A 20756-nucleotide genomic window follows, 5' to 3' on the forward strand; every position below is an offset into this window, starting at 1 on the left:
ATACTGAAGAGTATGAAAATGCAAAATGTGTGTGCTTTCCTTAATCATTTCACTATAGAATATAATACAAACCATATTCTGACATCTAGAAATATTCTAATACAAATTTAACCACACATTGCTTGGACAGTATGATGAAGTTTTCATGGATGCTTATTGTTTTAAAGATCAACAGGGGATTTCAGTCTCTAGGGGGCTGATGGAGAGGGCATTCTGTGCACAAAGCTAAAATGTACTTGGTTATTCACAAAACAAGTTCAGCTCTACTGCTTTATATGCCTTTCATTGATTTGAGGGCAAGAGTGTTACACAGGAGTATATGGTGTGCAATTAGGATCCAGTCAAAAGTTGGCTCATAGGTGATAAATCCTGGAGGGGGCTAATAATGAGATTGTCCTATCTTGGGGATGTTCATTAACAAGATCATCATCTGTAATAAGATTATCCTGCCACCAGATAAAGTAGTGATGAGATCGTCCTCAAAAGTAATTAACTATGGAAGCACAACAGGGGTAACAAGTAGAGGGGTGAAAATCTGAAAACAGCAAACCCTATTCAGTCATGACCACATACAGCTAATTTCATATAATGCCCAAGTTAAAAAAGAAAGGGGTAGAAATTACCTGTGTGAAGGTTGTAGATGAGATGGGGAATGACATATTTTAAGCAAACCTTGAGTATTATCTCCAAGAATACTAAGAGGCTGCACCCCCTGTTCACTACGCTCGCCAACCCCACTCCGTCCACCGTAGCTGGATCGAGGCCTCTCCTCCTATCTGTGCCGGAGCAGGGAAGGGAGGGCACTACTACCCAGGGCCAGACTAAGGGGTGGACTAGCCGGGGAGCTGCCCAGGGCGCCAACCTACGGGGGCTGCCCGGCTCCTGGTGGGCTGCAGCGGCAGCCTGGGGTGGGGGCCCTGCACGGCCAGGTGCAGCCCACCCCGGGTGGCCCTGGGCCGCGCGCCATCGTGTGTCGTGTGCCTGGAGGCGGGGCCGCGCATGCGTCGTGCGCCCGGAGGCGCCTGGGGCCTGAGGTGCCAAAATGGCTCGGGCCGGCCCTGCTACTACCCCTTTTTGCAGCCAGATGGGGACTGGACCACGGTGCCTGCCCTAGGATCAGGGTCAGAGACTGGATGCTGTGGCCAGAGGTGGGCTGGGATTCAACTGGGGGCTTGTTGACCAGGCTTCATTTTTAAATAAAGTAAAATATGATGTTCAACACAAAAAGGTTTCAACATTGTCTTTATAATGGCAGGGGTCGGGGGCCACTGACCCACAGAAAAATCAGTTGGGGACCACACAAGTGAGAAGGCAAAAAAGCCCCTCCAGAACTTCCCAACCCTCAGTGATGTGGTCCTTAACGGAAACACCACACTTCTCTGGTGCTCCAACTCTAGGGGATGGGGGAGGAAGAGGACTGAGGTTCCTCAGGCCAGATTAGCTCTTCTGGGGTTCCAGGGTTAGTGGATTTTGTGGGCCCCCTTGGACCCGGGCTGGGACCAAAAATGAGGGGTTCAGTGTGTGGAACAGGGCTGCCAGAGAGTGGGATATGGATGGGAGTGCAGGGTCTGGACAGGAGGTGCGGTGCAGGAGGGGCTGAGGGTGCGAGGTCTGGCTGGGAGGTAGGGGGCAGGAGTGGTCTGGGGGCAGGAGCGGGTTGGAAGTGGAGTTTTGGTGTGGGGTTTAGTGAGGGGCTGGGGGGTGCAGGGTCTGAGCATGAGGGAGTGGGGGCACTTACTTGTCTTCGGGCCCTGGGCTTGGCCTCCCACTGCTCCCATTAGCTGGAATCTGGCCAATGGGAGCACAGGGAGAGGCTCCAAACAGCATGCTCACACGCTGCTGTTCTCCCAGCCTGGGAGTGGGAGCGCTTCTTCCCCACACAGCGAGGCTGGAGGCTTTCTCTCCCTCCCGTGGCAAATAAATGATCACTCCACAGCAACATTTTTGAGGCCCTATTGGCAGTCGATACACATCAGATGATTGTTTGGGAAACGTTTAGTGAAGTCAGAACCATTCCAGTCTTCTGTAGATGTTCTATTTGTTTCTACATAGCTTCCTGTTTAAAAAACCGCATTCCTTTTTTACTTGCATCAACATCAAAAACACATGTCTCTTCCCCTCCACCAGAAGCCATCTGGATATTGCTTTGAAATGGATGGATTGTGGATAACGTTATCAAAAGGGATTAGTGTGATTAGAAAGACATTAATCCTGTCAAGAAGTAATGGTCAAGTATTAACCACCAACAGTCATTACTAGACTCCTGGGTTGTTGTTTTTTTCTTTCATTCTCCCACACTGAGTCATATTCTCATTTTGTAATTGCTTGCTGTGGAAAAGCCATTCCTAAACATGATCTCCCTAGGAGGTTGGGAAGCCCTTCAAACAAGTACATTTGAGATGATTACATTACTATTTAACATGGAAGTGCAGTGCAGGGCTCTCTAATGCTTCTTGATTTATTAGTCATGCTTCTGTTTACCTTTTTTGTCAAGGTCAATCTTTGAAAGCCTCAACATTATAACAACAATTTTCATTTCTGTAGAATCCTGCCATCTGAAAGTACTTTACAAACATTAAAGAATTTAGCCACAGGTGAAATAGCGAAGCATTATTATCCCCATTTAACACACAGGGAAACCAAGGCAAAGAGACATTAGGAGACTTGTTTGCATGCTGGAAGTTTGCAACAATACTGGGAACAGAGCCCAAGTCTTTTAACTGCCAGTCCTGCATTACTTCACAGTGACGATAAAGATGGTACTAAGCAGCTTGAAGGCGGAATTTCATAGTGTAGCAAATGAAAGACCAGAATATTTATACTGAAAAAATTCATTTGCCCCGTATTTTCTGACCATAATGCCAGCTTGGGAACCCAAGGGAAATCACTGCAGCATAACGATGGTCCGTTTGTGGCATAGGATCTTATGTCTCTAGCCCTATCACTCACCCAACCTCTGTGGCAGAAAAGGGTGTGATTATCGGTAGGAGGGCATCAAAGAAAAGTCCCTGCAACATTCTGATCTTTGACTGGGCTTCTAGCTTCTGTGGTTATTACAGTTATTGTAAGTTAGGGTACGTCTACACTACAGCGCTAGTTCGAACTAACTTAGTTCGAATTAGTTAATTCGAACTAAGCTAGTTCGAACTAACGCGTCTAGAACTAAAAACTAGTTCGAACTAGCGTTTTGCTAGTTCGAACTAGCAAGTCCACATTGAGTGGACTCTGAACAGGGCTTAAGGATGGCCGGAAGCAGTGCCGGCAGGGCATAAAAGGAGGACTTAGAGCATGGAGATGCTGTCTCAGGCTAGCCGAGGGCTGCGCTTAAAGGGTCCCGACCCCCACCCAGGACACACAGTTCTAAGGGGTGCCCCGCTTGCAAAGAAGTTCTGGCTTGGAGTGACCTGAGTGCCCACACTGGGCACATCACACCACTCGGCCATCAGCCCGGCTGCACTTGCCGCAGGCTGCCATCTGGGGAGAGGGAGTAATTGGGGGGCTGCAGGAGAGCTTCCACCCCCAGAAGCCCGCAGAGCCAGCCCAGTCCTCCCCATCGGGGGCTCGTACCCCATTCCTCCCTCACCTCCTTCCACTTACCCTTCCTTAGCCCCCCTTCTTATTGATGTACAAAATAAAGATAACGTTTCTTCCAACATTGACTCTGTCTTAATTGAAAAAAAACTGGGGGAGACTGGGAAAAGGAGGTGGGAGAGGGGAAGAGAAAGGCTGGGAGAGGGGAGGGCAACTAACATGATCAGGGGTTGGGAACAGGTCCCAGATGAAGAAAGGCTACAGAGACTGGGACTGTTCAGCTTAGAAAAGAGGAGACGGAGGGGGGACAGGATAGAGGTCTCTAAAAGCAGGGGTTGGGTGGAGAGGGTGCATTCAGAAAAGTTCTTCCTGAGTTCCCATAAAGAAGGACTAGAGGACACCAAAGGAAAGGACTGGGTAGCAGGCTTGAAACTAGTAAGAGAAAGTTGTTGTTCTTGACAAAGCAAATAGTTAACCTGTGGAACTCCTTGCTGCAGGAGGCTGTGAAGGCTAGAACTAGAACAGAGTTTAAAGGGAAGTGAGATAAAGTGATGGAGGTTGGGTCCATGGAGTCCTATTAGCCAGAGGGTAGGAGTGGTGTCCCTGCCCAAAGTTTGTGGAAGGCTGGAGAGGGATGGCACGAGACAAATGGCTTGGTCATTGTCTTCGGTCCATCCCCTCCAGGGTCCCTAGGGTTGGCCGCTGTTGGCAGACAGGCTACTGGGCTAGATGGACCTTTGGTCTGACCCAGGACGGCCATTGTAAGCTCAGGGCTCAGTGTCGGGGGTCTCAGTGGACCCCCTTGATTTTCATGCACACCTGGTCCTGGGTGGACAGGCTGGCAGCTCTCCTGCCCTAGACGGCCACTTTCCTGTGCCTAGTGCGGAGATCGTGGACGAGGTCCACGATGTCCGCACTAGCCCAGGAAGGTGCCCGCCTCTTGCGGTCCAGGGCAAGCTCCCGGGAGCCACCAGCCTGGTCCCGGCAAGAGGGGGTGGGCTGGGGGGCATCGGGTGGGTGGCTCTGTGCCGTGCCAGGTGCAGGGTCTGCTGGCTGGGTGCTGGCAGGCTTGCACCTGGCACAGGCACCGTAGCCAGCCCGTGCCCCTTTAAGGGGTCCGGGGCTGGGAGGGGGGCATAGAGTTTCCCTGGTGTTGGCCAGAGTGGCCACCAGGGAAACCTGGGGAGGGCTAGCCTCCCACTAGTTCGAATTAAGGGGCTACACACCCCTTAATTCGAACTAGCTAGTTCGAACTAGGCTTAATCCTCGTAAAATGAGGTTTTCCTAGTTCGAACTAAGCGCTCCGCTAGTTCGATTCAAATTCGAACTAGCGGAGCGCTAGTGTAGCGGCTATGAATGTTAGTTCGAACTAACGTCCGTTAGTTCGAACTAACATTGTAGTGTAGACGTACCCTTAGAGCAGCCATAGGGCTGCTCTAACACACTGAAGGGGAAGGAAATGCTTATACTGCAGAGCAGCAGCAGGATCATGGAAAAGTAAAAACTTTCAGCCAGGAGACCAATTTGTCATCTGAGACAAGTATACAGGCACTGTTCAGCTAAATGAAATGCTAACCTACAATGCAACAAAATGAGTGTGCTAGATTCTAAACTTGCTTGCATGTCAGTGGACTTAAAATAATTATAATTTATTTGTATTACGGTACCACCTATGAGTTGTAATCTTCAACTAAGATCCCATTGTGCTAGGTACTATACAAAAACAGAACAAAAAGACAGTCCGTGCTCCATGGAGCTTACAATCAGAGGGTATGTCTACACTACAAAGTTAAATCGAACTAACAGACGTTAGTTCAAATTAACTTTGATAGGTGCTACACATGCAAACCGCTAGTTCGAACTTAATTCGAACTAGCAGGGCGCTTAATTCAAACTAGGTAAACCTCATTCTGCAAGGACTAACGCCTAGTTCGAATTAACTAGTTCGAATTAAGGGCTGTGTAGCTACTTAATTCGAACTAGTGGGAGGCTAGCCCTCCCCAGCTTTCCCTGGTGGCCACTCTGGCCAACACCAGGGAAACTCTTCTGCCCCCCTCCCGGCCCCGGAGCCCTTAAAGGGACATGGGCTGGTTACGGTGCCCGTGCCAGGTGCAAGCCTGCCAGCACCCAGCCAGCAGACCCTGCACCTGGCATGGCTCGAGCCGGCCACCCGCTGCCACCCAGCCCTCCGTCTCTTCCCGGGACCAGGCTGGCGGCTCCCGGGAGCCTGCCCAGGTCCGCAAGAGGCGGGCGCCCGCCTGGTCTAGTGCAGACATCGTGGACCTCATCCACGACCTCCGCACTAGGCACAGGAAAGTGGCCATCTAGGGCAGGATAGCTGCCAGCCTGGCCACCCAGGAGCAGGTTTGCATGAAAAGCAAGGTGGTCCACTGAGACCCCCAACCCTGAGCCCTGATCTTAGAATGGCCGTACTGGGTCAGACCAAAGGTCCATCTAGCCCAGTAGCCTGTCTGCCGACAGTGGCCAACACTAGGAACCCTGGAGGGGATGGACCGAAGACAATGACCAAGCCATTTGTCTAGTGCCATCCATCTCCAGCCTTCCACAAACAGAGGCCAGGGACACCATTCCTACCCTCTGGGTAATAGCACTCCATGGACCCAACCTCCATGACTTTATCTCATTTCTCTTTAAACTCTGTTCTAGTTCTAGCCTTCACAGCCTCCTGCAGCAAGGAGTTCCGCAGGTTAACTATTTGCTTTGTCAAGAACAACTTTCTCTTACTAGTTTCAAGCCTGCTACCCATTCCTTTCCTTTGGTGTCCTCTAGTCCTTCTTTATGGGAACTCAGGAAGAACTTTTCTGAATGCACCCTCTCCACCCAACACCTGCTTTTAGAGACCTCTATCCTGTCCCCCCTCCGTCTCCTCTTTTCTAAGCTGAACAGTCCCAGTCTCTGTAGCCTTTCTTCATCTGGGACCTGTTCCCAACCCCTGATCATGTTAGTTGCCCTCCCCTCTCCCAGCCTTTCTCTTCCCCTCTCCCACCTCCTTTTCCCAGTCTCCCCCAGTTTTGTTCAATAAAGACAGAGTCAATGTTGGAAGAAACGTTATCTTTATTTTGTACATCAATAAGAAGGGGGGCTAGGGAAGGGTAAGTGGAAGGAGGTGAGGGAGGAATGGGGCACGAGCCCCTGATGGGGACGACTGGGCTGGCTCTGCGGGCTTCTGGGGGTGGAAGCTCTCCTGCAGCCCCCCAATTGTCCCCTCTCCCCAGATGGCAGCCTGCGGCAAGTGCAGCCGGGCTGATGGCCAAGTGGTGTGATGTGCCCAGTGTGGGTAGTCCGGGCACTCCAAGCCAGAACTTCTTTGCAAGCGGGGCACCCCTTAGAACTGTGTGTCCGGGGTGGGGGTCGGGACCCTTTAAGCGCAGCCCTCGGCTAGCCTGAGACAGCATCTCCATGCTCTAAGTCCTCCTCTTATGCCCTGCCGGCACTGCTTCCGGCCATCCTTAAGCCCTGTTCAGAGTCCACTCAATGTGGACTTGCTAGTTCGAATTAGCAAAACGCTAATTCGAACTAGTTTTTAGTTCTAGACGTGTTAGTTCGAATTAGCTTAGTTCGAATTAACTAATTCGAACTAAGTTAGTTCGAACTAGCGCTGTAGTGTAGACGTACCCTACCTCCTTATCCTCAGTCCCATTTGTTAACTTACCATTATCCCTAAGATCTTCATTAGCCTCATTAAAGACTGAAGCAAAGTATTTGTTCAAATATTGGGCCATTCCTAGATTATCCTTAACCTCCACTCCATCCTTAGTAATTAGTGGTCCTACTTCTTTTTTTGTTTTTTTCCTATTTATATGGCTATAAAATCTTTTACTATTGTTTTTAATTCCCTTTGCAAGGTCCAACTCTACCTGACTTTTAGCCTTTCTCACTTTATCCTTACATGCTCTAACCTCAATAAGGTAGCTTTCTTTACTGATCCCTCCCATTTTCCACTCCTTATATGCTTTCTGCTTTTTCTTAATCACCTTTCTGAGATGCTTGCTCATCCACCTTGGTCTAACACACCTGCCTATAATTTTTTTCCCTTTTCTAGGGATACAGGCTTCTGACAGCTTCTGCAACTTTAACTTAAAATAATTCCAGGCCTCCTCCACTTTAAGATCCATAATTTCTTTAGTCCAATCAACTTCCCTAACGAATTTCCTTAATTTACTAAAGTTACCCCTTTTGAAATAAAAAACCCTAGTCTCAGATTTATTTTTGTTTATCCTTCCATTTAATTTAAACTGAATTAGCTCATGATCACTCGAGCCAAGGTTGTTTCCTACAACCATTTCATCTATGAGGTCCTCGCTACTCACCAAAACCAAATCTAAAATAGCATCCCCCCTTGTTGGTTCAGCAACTACTTGATGAAGGAATTCATCAGCTATCACATCTAGGAAAATCTGAGCCCTATTAATATTACTAACACTTGTTCTCCAGTCTATATCTGGAAAGTTGAAATCTCCCATGATTACAGTTTCCATGAGTATTTACTTCATTAAAAACATTAAAGAGGTCTCTATCCATATCCAAATTGGGTCCTGGTGGTCTATAACACACCCCAAGCACTATCCCAGGGGAGGATCTGATAGTTTTCTTCCCCAATGTGATTTTTGCCCAAACGGACTCTGTCTTCTCCATTCCATCACTTTTTATTTCTTTACAATCTACCTCATCTTTGATATACAATGCGACTCCACCACCTTTACCCTTATTTCTGTCTTTCCTAAACAGCACATACCCTTCAATACCTGTACTCCAGTCATGCCTAGTATTCCACCATGTTTCTGTTATTCCTATAATATCTGGTTTCACTTCCTGGACCAATAGCTCTAGTTCCTCCTTTTTGTTACCTAGGCTCCTCGCATTGGTGTACAAACATCTTAATTTTTGCTGTTTGGCCTCATTCACATTCTTTACCCAATTTGGCACAGATGTTATACCTCCAATATGACCTATTAGACTAGTATCCACCCCACCCTTCCTCATGTTCATTCTCCTACCCCCAGCTATATCCTTTCTTACTTCGTTTTCCTCCCTCTCAGTGTTAAAATCTGGCGTAGAGATTACCTTGGCATCTCCCAACCATCTCCCCCAAATTCCTAGTTTAAAGCTCTCTTAATAAGTTGAGCCAGCCTCCATCCTAGAAGTCTATTTCCCTCCCTACTTAGGTGAAGTCCATCTCTAGAGAACAGTCCTCTGTCCATAAATGCCTCCCAGTGACCATACATCCCAAAGCCCTCCTTATAGCACCACTGCCTAAGCCATCCATTGATCATCATAATTCTGTCACATCTTTGTTGCCCTTCTCTAGGAACAGGCAGAATTCCACTAAAGATCACCTGAGACTCAATTTCCTTGAGCATCCTCCCCAGCCTAGCATAGTCTCCCTTAATTCGTTCCAGCAAGAATCTAGCCGTATCATTTGTTCCTACATGAAGGATGATCAATGGATTCCTTCCTGCTCCCTTAATAATTCTCTTCAACCTCAGTTCCACATCTCGTATCTTAGCACCTGGCAGACAGCACACCCTTCTATTCTCTGGATCAGCTCTGGTTACAGGCCTATCTATTCTTCTCAATAAGAAGTCCCCAATCACATAGACCTGCCTTTTCCTAGTGACAGTGAAATTCTCTGGTCTATCTCTAGCTTCCTCTGGGCTGCAAGTCCTTACCATTCCCATTTTCCCTTGTAATCCTAATGCTCATTATTGGTGTTGTCTCCATTAAGTCTTCCCCTTTATCTATGGGACAAGCCACTCTTCTCTTCTTCCTTACCCTTCCATCTTCATTATCTACCTGCTGTACCCCTTCTTCATTCTCCAGCTCCACAGACCTGTTCTTGAGCTCTATTTTTCCTTCACTGACCCATCTTTTCCTCTGCCTGGTCCTCTGAGTCACATGCTTCCACTGTCCATTTTCTTCGCCCAGCAGTCCCCCCTCTGAGGCCCTTGATCCTGCTTCCATCTGCATATCTAAGCTTTCCCCTTTAGCCACGTCATGCCTTTGCCCCATCATCTGCTCAAACCCCCTTCTAAACTCGACCAGAGTTTCCACCTGCATCTCCAGTCCTCGGATCTTTTCTTCCATCAGCTCTATCAGGCGGCACTTCATGCAAACAAAACTCCTTTCAGGTACCCCCTCCAGAATCATGTACATACCGCAGCTACCACATCCAATCATCCTCCTTGTATTCTCTACTACTTGGGCCATGGCCACTAATGCCTCTATGTTTTATCTACTTTCTCACCAAAATCCTATTAGTCCGGTGAACACAAAAACAAACCAAAACACCCCCTCCACAGCAAAAACAAACTCCAAACAAGTTCCAATATCCAAACTCCCCTTACAAACTCCCACTCAAACTCCCCTGTTTACAGCTCTGTTTGCTTGGCTCCTGTGCCGCTGCAGTTATCTGTGCCACTGCCTGACTAGAAGGCTACCTTTATAGGACCCCTAATCAGTGAAGCCCTGCCCCCTAATCAGGGCTCAGCTTCTCTCCCAGCACACTGCCCCTCCAACAGAACTCCCACTCAAACTCCCCTGTTTACAGCTCTGTTTGCTTGGCTCCTGTGCCACTGCAGCTATCTGGGTATCCTAGTCTGGGTCCCACTAGGCTCTGGTGTGTGAGCGAAATGTGGGAAGTGTCTTTCTCCTTCTCAGTCAGGGGCCACATCGGTGAGGATTTGGAGGTTTTTTGGCTCCTCACTTGTGTGCGGCCCCGACTGATTTTTCTGTGGGTCAGTGGCTCCTACCCCAAAAAAGGTCCCCCCACCTTGAATCAACCCTATGCATTCTGTTCTCCTTGAGCATTACAGTACGCTGGGAACCAGTCCAGGAGGTCTCCAAAAGGATGCAGGAAAATTTAATTAAAAAAAAAAATACCATGCAGCACTGAACTGGATTTAGAGTTACCATAAGAAAACAGAATAAACAAACACTTGGGTCCTTCAGGCCAGGATCTTCGACCTTCTCCATTAGGTTGGGATGGCACTGTAGACTTTAGAAATAATACAGGGAATGGGAGTTAAAAGGAGGGGGAGAAAATTTTTTCCAGCTAAAAATCTCTCCAACCTCAAAAATGTCCTTCCTTCTTCCTCCATTCATTCTACCTGAATCTAGACAGTGCTGCTGGATCATCTGGGGCTATATCTAGACTACGGGGTTTTTCCGGGATAGAGGTATCCCAGAAAAACTCTGCTGTGTCCAGGGAATGCGTCTGCACTTCTGCTTTTTTGTGTGGAAGAGCAGACGTACTCTTTCAGAAGCCCTGTCTTCCTTCTCCCATGAGGAAGAAGGGCTCTTCCAAAAGAGTAGGCTTTTCCAAAATTTGGCCCAGTGCAGACGGGCCAAATTTCAGAAAAGCCAGTTTCGAAAAAACTATCAGAAAAATTGCGGAGCACAATTTGAGTACCTTTTTCCAATAGATCCCTGTAGTATAGACATGTTTCCACTGAAAGCTGATACTATCTAATAGTTCTATCCTTCTAGCCCTATGGGCCCTCTCTTGCTCCTATGGCCAAATTCTCTTTGCCATGAGCAGGACAATGTATGTTTCATGTTGCATTGAGGTTATGAGCCAGGAAACGTTTACATTGCTGCTTCTCCTCCAAGTTGTCCAGGGCCCTAGGCCACCCAAATAGCCCCAGGAAAGCAGGAAGGAACAGACTTTGATCACAGAGAGATAAAAGGATCTGAGAAACTGTAGTATTAGCTGCCTTCATAGAATGCAAGCTGTTACATTGACTTGAATTGCTCTAATAAAGAAACTTTTCCCCAAAATCATAACTCGGGATGCAAATGAAATGACGTGAATTAGATTTTGGATTTATGGGAAAAAAAACATTTAAAAATCTTTAATTTTCTGGCTTGCCAGTTCTTCCAAGTGTCCTTAGATTAAGAAAAGAATAAACAAAGTTTAAAACACAGTCAGTTTGAATTATAGTTGAACAAAAGAAAAAAATCATTCAACTGTTTAGGATTCGCAGATGCTTTTATCCTGAGAAAACAGAAGAAATACAACTGCTCCAACCTCACGTCACTGCTGCTTAATGTTTAAAACGCTGTGTTCAGGTGTTAGAAGGTGTTTGAAAGCTACAGAAAAATTCTGTCAGATCTACAAATCACTTATACCCAATTTATAACCACTTTGGCTCTTTCCATACTTATTGTGATTATTGGATCCTGACATTTCCCATGTAATTTCCATTGGGTTAGTCCAATTTAGAGATTACAACAGGCATAACTCTTGACATGTTTTACTACCATCCTTGCTCTTTTATTACAGCTAGGCCAGGAGAAAATAGGATAAAATTGAATGAGCCCAAAGGGATCTGAACTATCGCATGAAGAAGTCCCATAGCACAGGAACAGCTCAGGGCTGGTGTACGCAGCCCTATGCCATCCCCACTTGCAGCCACCAGCACACAGGTAGGCCAGGGCAGGTGCAAGGGCCAGAGTGCTGTATGCTTCAGTTATTCTGAGGTGCGGAGCAGCACATAGGCAGCCATACGTCTTATGTGCATTTAAGAAGAACCTTTGCTCTCCCCATGCCTAAGTGCTCTCTCCACATGACTTCTGTACTGCACTTTGAGGGAGGCATGTCTCAGACAATTGGTGCATCTTGTATAACAGATTTGGTCTTCCTTACTCATATCTACTCTTGCCTCTCTTCACAGACTGTAATATATTAACACAAATTTGCAATAAAAACTTTTGAAAGAACTATGCCGTATGCCTCGTGAAATGAGGCTTACCAGAGCAGTCGACAAAGGCTTGCCTTGTCGACTGTGGTGCGTCCAGACTACTGCGCTGTGCCGCCAAACAGCTGATCAGCACAGCACGGAAGCCATTTTGATTTAAATGAAGCAGTGATTATTTAAATCGCCGCTTCATTTTCCTATGTCTAGTAAACTCACCTACATGGCTCCGTCAACGGAGCCATGTAGTCTAGACTTACCCTAAGTAACACTGGAAAGGACACAGGATGAAGAAGCTGTTTTTGTCCCTCTTTATCATACCCAATCATGGGCTGGTGATATTTAGAGCAGTCTTGTGGCTGCTCTAAATTGCACTTGGCTTCCCAAACTACAACAGGCCATTACAACAGCCGGAGATCACTGGAGAGTAGCAGTGCTCTGGCCAGGCCTCTTTTCCCCAGACCTCCCTGCAGAGAGAGCTTGGATGGCTGATGCTATGGCAGGAATGGGCAACAAGCCAGACGCAGCTTGCCAGGGTTAGCTCGTGGTGGGCTGCCAACAATTTATTTATCTGTGTCTCTACAGGTATGGTTGCTTGAAAGTTCTTTTGGCTGTGGACTGCTGTTCTCAGCCAATGGGAACTGTGGGAAACAGTGTCTCACTCTGCACAGGAGCTTCAAGTGGCTGAACCTGCAAAGGCGCAGGTAAATAAAATATCAGTGGCCTGCCAGGGGTTAATCCTGGTGAACCACATCTGGTTCAAAGGCCAGTTATTGCCCACTGATGTGCTATGGTATACCACTTAGGGTAGGAATGTGCTATGGTATACCACTTAGGGTATGCCCCTTCTATACCACTTAGGGTAGGAATTATCTCTATGTTGGAAGAACTCATGGGTAACTGGCTAAGATGGCTTTACATCTCCTTTCTGCCACAGAAAAGGGAAGCGGGGACATAGTATGCCCAAGGATCTAGCCGAATGACATTATATGCCTAAATAAAGTCAGCTAATGATACTGTCACTAATATAGCGAAACCTATCTAAACAGTCATTTGAGTGACTGACAAACTGAGGGCTTACCACATACGGACTTCAGAAGTGTCCTCTATTTTTTTGGCAATACCCTGGGACAATCTCTCAAAACAAAAGGAGTGAACACATATGAAAAGGACAATCCTTTGGTATATATGGTCGTGCCAATTTTCTTCCACTATTTGATCTGACGAAGTGGGTCTGGGCCATGAAAGCTCATCACCTAATAAACCATCTTGTTAGTCTTTAAAGTGATACATAGTCCTGTTTTTTGTTTCAGCTACACCAGACTAACATGGCTACATTTCTATTACTAACAAAAGGAGTTGAAACAAAATACAGGACTATGTAGCACTTTAAAGACTAACAAGATGGTTTATTAGATGATGAGCTTTCGTGGGCCAGACCCACTTCCTCAGATCAAATAATGGAAGAAAATAGTCACAACCATATATACCAAAGGATACAATTTAAAAAAAAACACACATGAAAAGGACAAATCACATTACAGAACAGAAGGGGGATGTGGGGAGGAAGGTGAATGCCAGTGAGTTAATGATATTAGAGGTGGGGAAGGGGAAATGTCTGTGAGTTAATAGTATTAGAGGTGATAATTGGGGAAGCTATCTTTGTAATGTGTAAGATAGCTGGGGTCTTTGTTAAGTCCAGTGCGGAGAGTGACGAATTTTAGCATGAATGCCAGTTCAGAGGATTCCCTTTCAAGAACTGGCATTCATGCTAAAATTCGACACTCTCCGCACTGGACTTAACAAAGACCCCAGCTATCTTACACATTACAAAGATAGCTTCCCCAATTATCACCTCTAATACTATTAACTCACAGACATTTCCCCTTCCCCACCTCTAATATCATTAACTCACTGGCATTCACCTTCCTCCCCCCCCCATCCCCCTTCTGTTCTGTAATGTGATTTGTCCTTTTCATGTGTGTTTTTTTTAAATTGTATCCTTTGGTATATATGGTTGTGACTATTTTCTTCCATTATTTGATCTGAGGAAGTGGGTCTGGCCCACGAAAGCTCATCATCTAATAAACCATCTTGTTAGTCTTTAAAGTGCTACATAGTCCTGTATTTTGTTTCAGCTACACCAGACTAACACGGCTACATCTCTAACAAAAGGAGTGTTAGTGTGGGTGATCTCTTATACAGCTTTCACTGTCATTTAATTTAACTTCTACCAGATATTGGATATGTGGATAGTGTAAATCAGTAAAGTCAAACCACGTTATTTGCTCTCTGACCAGTTCATTTTACCTTTGCAAAACCATTTATTTTTGCTTTTATTCAGGACCAGTTTTGATTTTCACTCTGTCTCTCACTCTCAAGATTTGCTTCTTTGAAGAAACTATTTCCTCAATCAAGAAAGCAGATAAAAATTGGCACATATTTCCTTTGTAATTGCCATATTATAGGGAAGGACTGAGAATATAGTCCTAATTGGACTGCATTATATTTCTACTCATTATAATTTATGCATCAATGATGGGCATGATAGATACAATTAATATAGGTCACCTGTTTACACTTTGTACTGGTAGAAATGTGTATGTCTGATTTAGGTCACTAAAATATCTGTCCAGGATAGAAATACAATTCTTTGGAGAACAAAATATTTTGTTTCTTATATATTTATGATTAAATTTAACCAAGAAGCTAGTGGGAATCTGAATGCAGCAGCATTGCATCAGCTAATCCTAGTTTTACATGAATGACAATGAGGTCAGATCTGTGTGTGCTGCTAATCTGCTTTGAGAGCCAGGAGATCAGTCTCTATTGTCTTGATAAATTCACATTATTAGGAGAAAAACAAATACAAACACAAACAGAAAATGCTGGTTTCTGTTGGATTCATTTTTTGTCTTTATAAAGTAAATTGTCCTCTCTAGACCTCATTTCATACAGACCAATCACACAGCTGTTAGCCACATAAAAGCTGGCGTTAAATTAGGTGCATGGGGGCAGGGTATCAAAATGCAATCATTTTAGTACTGCATTACCTAATGGGGGTTTGAAAGCAGCTACAGAAATGCAGCTTATGGCTCTCTAAGGCTCCTGCTCAGAATAATATTGTTATCAGGTCCTAAAGCCTTTTGCTGAGAAACCAGCAACCAATATCCCCCACAGAAGCAGTGCAAGCCTGTTTAAAAATACAAGTCTCCTTGTTTCATAAGATGACTATTTGCACAGATTTCCCCCATAACATACCCAAACCAAACAGTATCATGAAGCTATTTTCACTCACACTCCAGCTGTGACCATGTATCCCAAACAGAGAGGAACAGATATTGGCTGTTAAATATTTTTCTCCCTTCTTCAAAAATTAACAGCACAGTAAAGTTAAATGTAAATATGCAACACTAAATGCTGCCTTGTGCCAGGGAACCAACCATGTTACACAGAGGTCAACAAAATCAACCATGTTGCGGAAGATCGCTTGGACACTAGTTCTCCTCCTCATTTCATGACTACAATGATCCAGCCTAGAAAGATCATCTATTCCCAGTCTACCGACTGTCTTACACTTTGAGAACAAAACTCCTCTTTCATAGCCATTGGTACTGGCCTGATCTGAGATAATATCTTCCCTGCCCAGATCATTAAAAAAAATATTTATGGACACAATTGTCATGTATGTTAGTACCTACAATTTGGCCATATTTTCAGAAAAGACTCAGTATCCACTTTGTTAGCTGCTAGCTGTTAAGCTTCATTGAAAATCTGGCCCGGGTTGTGGGCGGTAGGCACTTTTGAAAATCCAGCTCAGGTTTTTGGAAGTCTGGCATTATATGTACCTGCCATTTCACAGGCTCTCAAAGCTTCTCATAAAATCTGAAACAAACATCACCTTGTGAAGATACCTTGTGAAGAAATGGAAGTTAGAAATCATCTCAGTGTACAGTGTGGGGTGCCCCTTCTGGTCAGAGTAATGGAGGGAAATTGTATCCAAAATCATCTAGGAAAACTCCTGGGAGAACACCACAGATTCTTCAGGATTGATTTTCAATAGTTGCTTCTAAGTCTACAGATGCAATTTTGCCTCCATAGCAAACTGTAAATGCACCAGACCTGAAAGGCTAGAGCTACACTACAAAGAAAAGTCAGAAAAACGTACACAAATTGCGAACTGCAATTTGCGGGGGTTTTTCTGCTTTTCTTTTGAAAGAGGCTTTTCCAAAATTTGACCCATTTGGATGGGACCAAATTTCGGAAAAACCTCCTCTTTTGAAGCAAAATGCAGGACAATGTAGCACTTTAAAGACTAACAAGATGGTTTATTAGATGATGAGCTTTCATGGGCCAGACCCACTTCCTCAGATCAAATAGTGGAAGAAAGTAGTCACAACTATATATACCAAAGGATACAATTAAAAAAAATGAACAAATATGAAAAGGACAAATCACATTGCAGAACAGGAGGGGGATGCGGGGGGGGGGGGGAGGAAGGAAGGTAAATGTCTGTGAATTGATGATATTAGAGGTAGGGAGAGTGGGATGTTTGTGAGTTAATGGTATTAGAGGTGATAATTGGAGAAACTATCTTGGTAATGGGTGAGATAGTTCAAATGTTTGTTAAGTCCTTTTTGGAAAGTGTCGAATTTTAACATGAATGACAATTCAGAGGATTCCCTTTCAAGTGCAGATGTAAAAGGTCTTTGTAGCAGAATGCAGGTGGTTAAGTCATTGAGAGAGTGTCCTTTCTGGTTAAAATGGCAAGAAACTGTTTTCTCTTTGTGATCTTGTCTGATATCTGTTTTGTGGGCATTAATCCTTTGGCGAAGTGTCTGAGATGTTTGTCCAATGTACATAGCAGACGGACACTTTCAGCACATGATAGCATAGATTATATTTCTGGATGCGCAGGAATATGTGGGTCTGGCCCACGAAAGCTCATCATCTAATAAACCATCTTGTTAGTCTTTAAAGTGCTACATTGTCCTGCATTTTGCTTCAGCTACCCCAGACTAACACGGCTATATTTCTATCACTCCTCTTTTGACACATCCTTTCTTCCTCATACAATGAGAAGGCGTATGCTTTTTCAGAAATTGTTCCCCAAAAATGGACGCATTCGTTGGACGTGGCAGAGCTTTTCCAGGATGCCTCTGATATCGCAGAAAAGCAATGCGGTCTAGACATAGCCTAAGTGACACAACATCAACTGACAGAAAGCAAAACATTGTGGGAAAACATTGACATAAGTTGAAATTTGGCTCCCAAATACATTTTAAACCAAACCCCAAATTCTCAAAGAAGCTGTAAGCATTATTAAATTATCTATAAGAATATGCAGAAGCAGCAAGTCTGCAAATAAAATATACAGATCTTGGGAAAGAAGACTGAATATATCACAGTGGTGCTGCAACAACAAAAAGGAAAAAGGGGCAAGACTCATGAATTAACAGAATATGAAAAAGCAAATGTCCAGGCAGGAAAGCTTGGAAAAATCTTATACAGGAAAACACCTAGAGCAGTGCCCTAATGGAATAGTTTCCTAATTAAATAGCAAGCTTTAATAGCATGAATGGGGATGACCCAGTGGGGAATCTGAGCAGAAGGATAAAGGATTATCAAAACTGATAACATTATGGATAACAATCCATGTACAGAAAGATTGTTCTATATTTAGCCATCTCTAGAATTTGGATCAGCCATAAAAAAGGCAGACTTATTACTATCCCAAAGGAACCCAGAAATAAATATATTTTACATTACTATAGACTTGTGTCAAGTACAAGGTACTAGGAGCAGTGATCATCTTAACAACATTAATTTAGCACAGATCCAGCTTTTGAGAGCCTGAATAAAAATGGAGAGAAAATTGTTTGTTAAAGATTCTGTACATGGAAAAAGAGTAAACTAAAGAACATACAGTTTTATCTCAAGTGCATAGCAAACTGACATGAAACTAATAAGGAATTACAATTAACTTCAAGATGAAACAAAATGGGTGGACTCTTTCTAAAAGGGAACATATCTATGGCAGGATCATATGTGCAAGTTAAAGCAAGTTTCAGATTTTTGACCATTTAGATATCTATCCTGTCAATACTTACCCACTAATTATAATAATAGCAGAGATTATATAGCCTTTTTCAACAGTATATCTCAAGGCACTTTGAAATCTTTATTTACCCTCAAAACCCCACTGTGAAATAGGGAAGAACTGTTATTCCAATCATATACATGGGTACATCTACATTGCATGGCTATTTCGGGATAACAGAGGTATTCCGAAATAGCTACCCTGCATCTTAACAAGCTACCCGTTATTTCAAAATAGTTTGTGAAATAATGGGTGTGCTATTTCTGCATCCCGGTAACCCTTGTTCCACAAGGGTTAAGGGATGTCTCAAAATAGTGCTTTATTTCGAAATTTAGTGCTGTGTAGATGCACCAAATTTCAAAATAACCTATTTCAAAATAGAATCAAAATAAGATATGCAATTTGTGTATCTTATTTTGAGTTAAGGGTGTAGTGTAGATGCATCCATAGATAAGGACTGAGGCACAGAAGAAATGTCTATGCACCCAGAAATAAGCCTTACAACCTAGGTCAAAGGATTTGGGCTGGCAGGGTATGTGCTAATGCTGGAAAAAAAAACCCAAAGGTTTTGAAGTTGTGTCTTGGGCTTGATGGGCTTCAGAGCATAAGTTCCAGCCCAAGCTACAACCTCAGAGTTCTGTCTGCACAGCTATTTTTAAAGCATTAGTGTGAACCCCACTAGCCCAAATCTATTGGCCCAGGCTGGGAAGTTCACTGCCAGGCTATGTCTACACTCAGCCTTTCTTACAATCATTTAGCCTTTCTAAGTATGTTTACACAGACCGTGGGACTATGTCTATACTACAGGTTTTCTCGGCAAAAAAAATATGCTAATGAGGGACTCATTTGCATGAGTCACGATCTTATTTGCACATTTTCTTCCGATCCATTTTTGCGCTAGGGGATTTTGCTCCAAAACAAGCAATTTGGATGTTTTCTTTTTGTGCAAAACCCCCTTTTTCCGCAAGATCAGTTTACCTCCTTTTCTGGGACATAAGGATCTTGCGGAAAAAGGGGTTTTTGTGCAAAAAGGAAATGTCCACACTGCTTGTTTTAGCTCAAAAATCCCTAGTGCAAAAACGGATCGGCAGAAAATATGCAAATGAGATCACGACTCATGCAAATGAGTCCCTCATTATCATATTTTTTGCCGAGAAAACTTGTGGTGTAGACATAGTCCCAAGGTCTGTGTAAACGTACTTAGAAGGCTAAATGATTTGCTCAAGGTCACACAAGAAGTCTGTGGCAGAGCAGGATAGTAACCCTTACTCTCCCATGTTTGTGCCCTAACCACTGGACTATCCTTCCTCCTTTTTCTTTTAACTTGGTGGGTCTGCATATGCATATATAAACATTTGGAGAACCGGAGTTTGTATTTGTGACTGCATTACAAATTTCTACAATCAAGCAGGGAGAGAGTTGGATTGAAAAGGCCCAATTCTGCTGTTACCTACACTGGTGTAATTCTGGATTAAATTAATTGAATTGAATAGGACAGAACCTCAGGTAATATAAATCACGATAGCTCTATTTTAAGGCAATGGATCTATGCTGATTCGCAGCATCTAGAGTTCTGGTCCAATGGAGTTACCTCAGAATAAAACTGGTAATATGAGAGGAAAATTTGGCTCATAGGCTGCATCTAGACTGGCAAGTTTTTCTGCAAAAGCAGCTGCTTTTGTGGAAAAACTTGCCAGCTGTCTACACTAGCCGCTTGAATTTCCGCAAGAACACTGACTTCCTACTGTCTGAAATCAGTGCTTCGTGGGGAAATACTGTGCTGCTCCCGTTCGGGCAAAAGTCCTTTTGTGCAAAGCTTTTGAGCAAAAGGGCTGGTGTAGACAGCTCAGATTTGTTTTGCGCAAAAAAGCCCCGACCGTAAAAATGGCGATCGGGGCTTTTTTGCGGAAAAGCGCGTCTAGATTGACACAGACGCTTTTCCGCAAAAAGTGCTTTTCCGGAAAAGCGTCCCTGCCAATCTAGACGCTCTTTTCTGCAAATGCTTTTAATGGAAAACTTTTCCGTTAAAAGCATTTGCGGAAAATCATGCCTGTCTAGACGTAGCCCTCGTGTATAATGCGGGGTGGGGAACCTAAGGCCTGGGGGCCAGATATGGCCCCTGGCTTGCTGGATCTGGCCTCTGAGGTTCAGGGCTTCCACCCAGCTTTGGGGAACCTGCTTTGGCGCTCCAGTCCCTCTGCCACCCACAGCGGAGCTGGACCACACAAAATCTACTAGTCTAGGACCCTTAGGCTCTGGTGTGCAAAGGGAATGTGGGAAGTGTCTTTTTCCTTCTCAGTTGGGGAACACATCAATGCTTCTCACTTGTGTGCAGCCCCTGACTGGTTTTTCTGTGGGTCAGCATCCTCCGACCTAAAAAAGGTTCCCCACCCTGATGTATGTCCTATGGC

General features: G+C 44.6%; 1 protein-coding gene across 2 annotated transcripts in view; it reads right to left on the reverse strand.

The window, feature by feature from the left end:
* Positions 1-20756, reverse strand: part of SLC1A7 (solute carrier family 1 member 7) — a 105317-nt gene that overhangs the window by 73285 nt on the left and 11276 nt on the right. The gene's annotated exons all lie outside the window — the stretch shown is intronic.

The sequence above is a fragment of the Pelodiscus sinensis genome, chromosome 9, assembly GCF_052426305.1.
Source record: "Pelodiscus sinensis isolate ZL-2025 chromosome 9, ASM5242630v1, whole genome shotgun sequence".
Classification (NCBI taxonomy): domain Eukaryota; kingdom Metazoa; phylum Chordata; order Testudines; family Trionychidae; genus Pelodiscus; species Pelodiscus sinensis.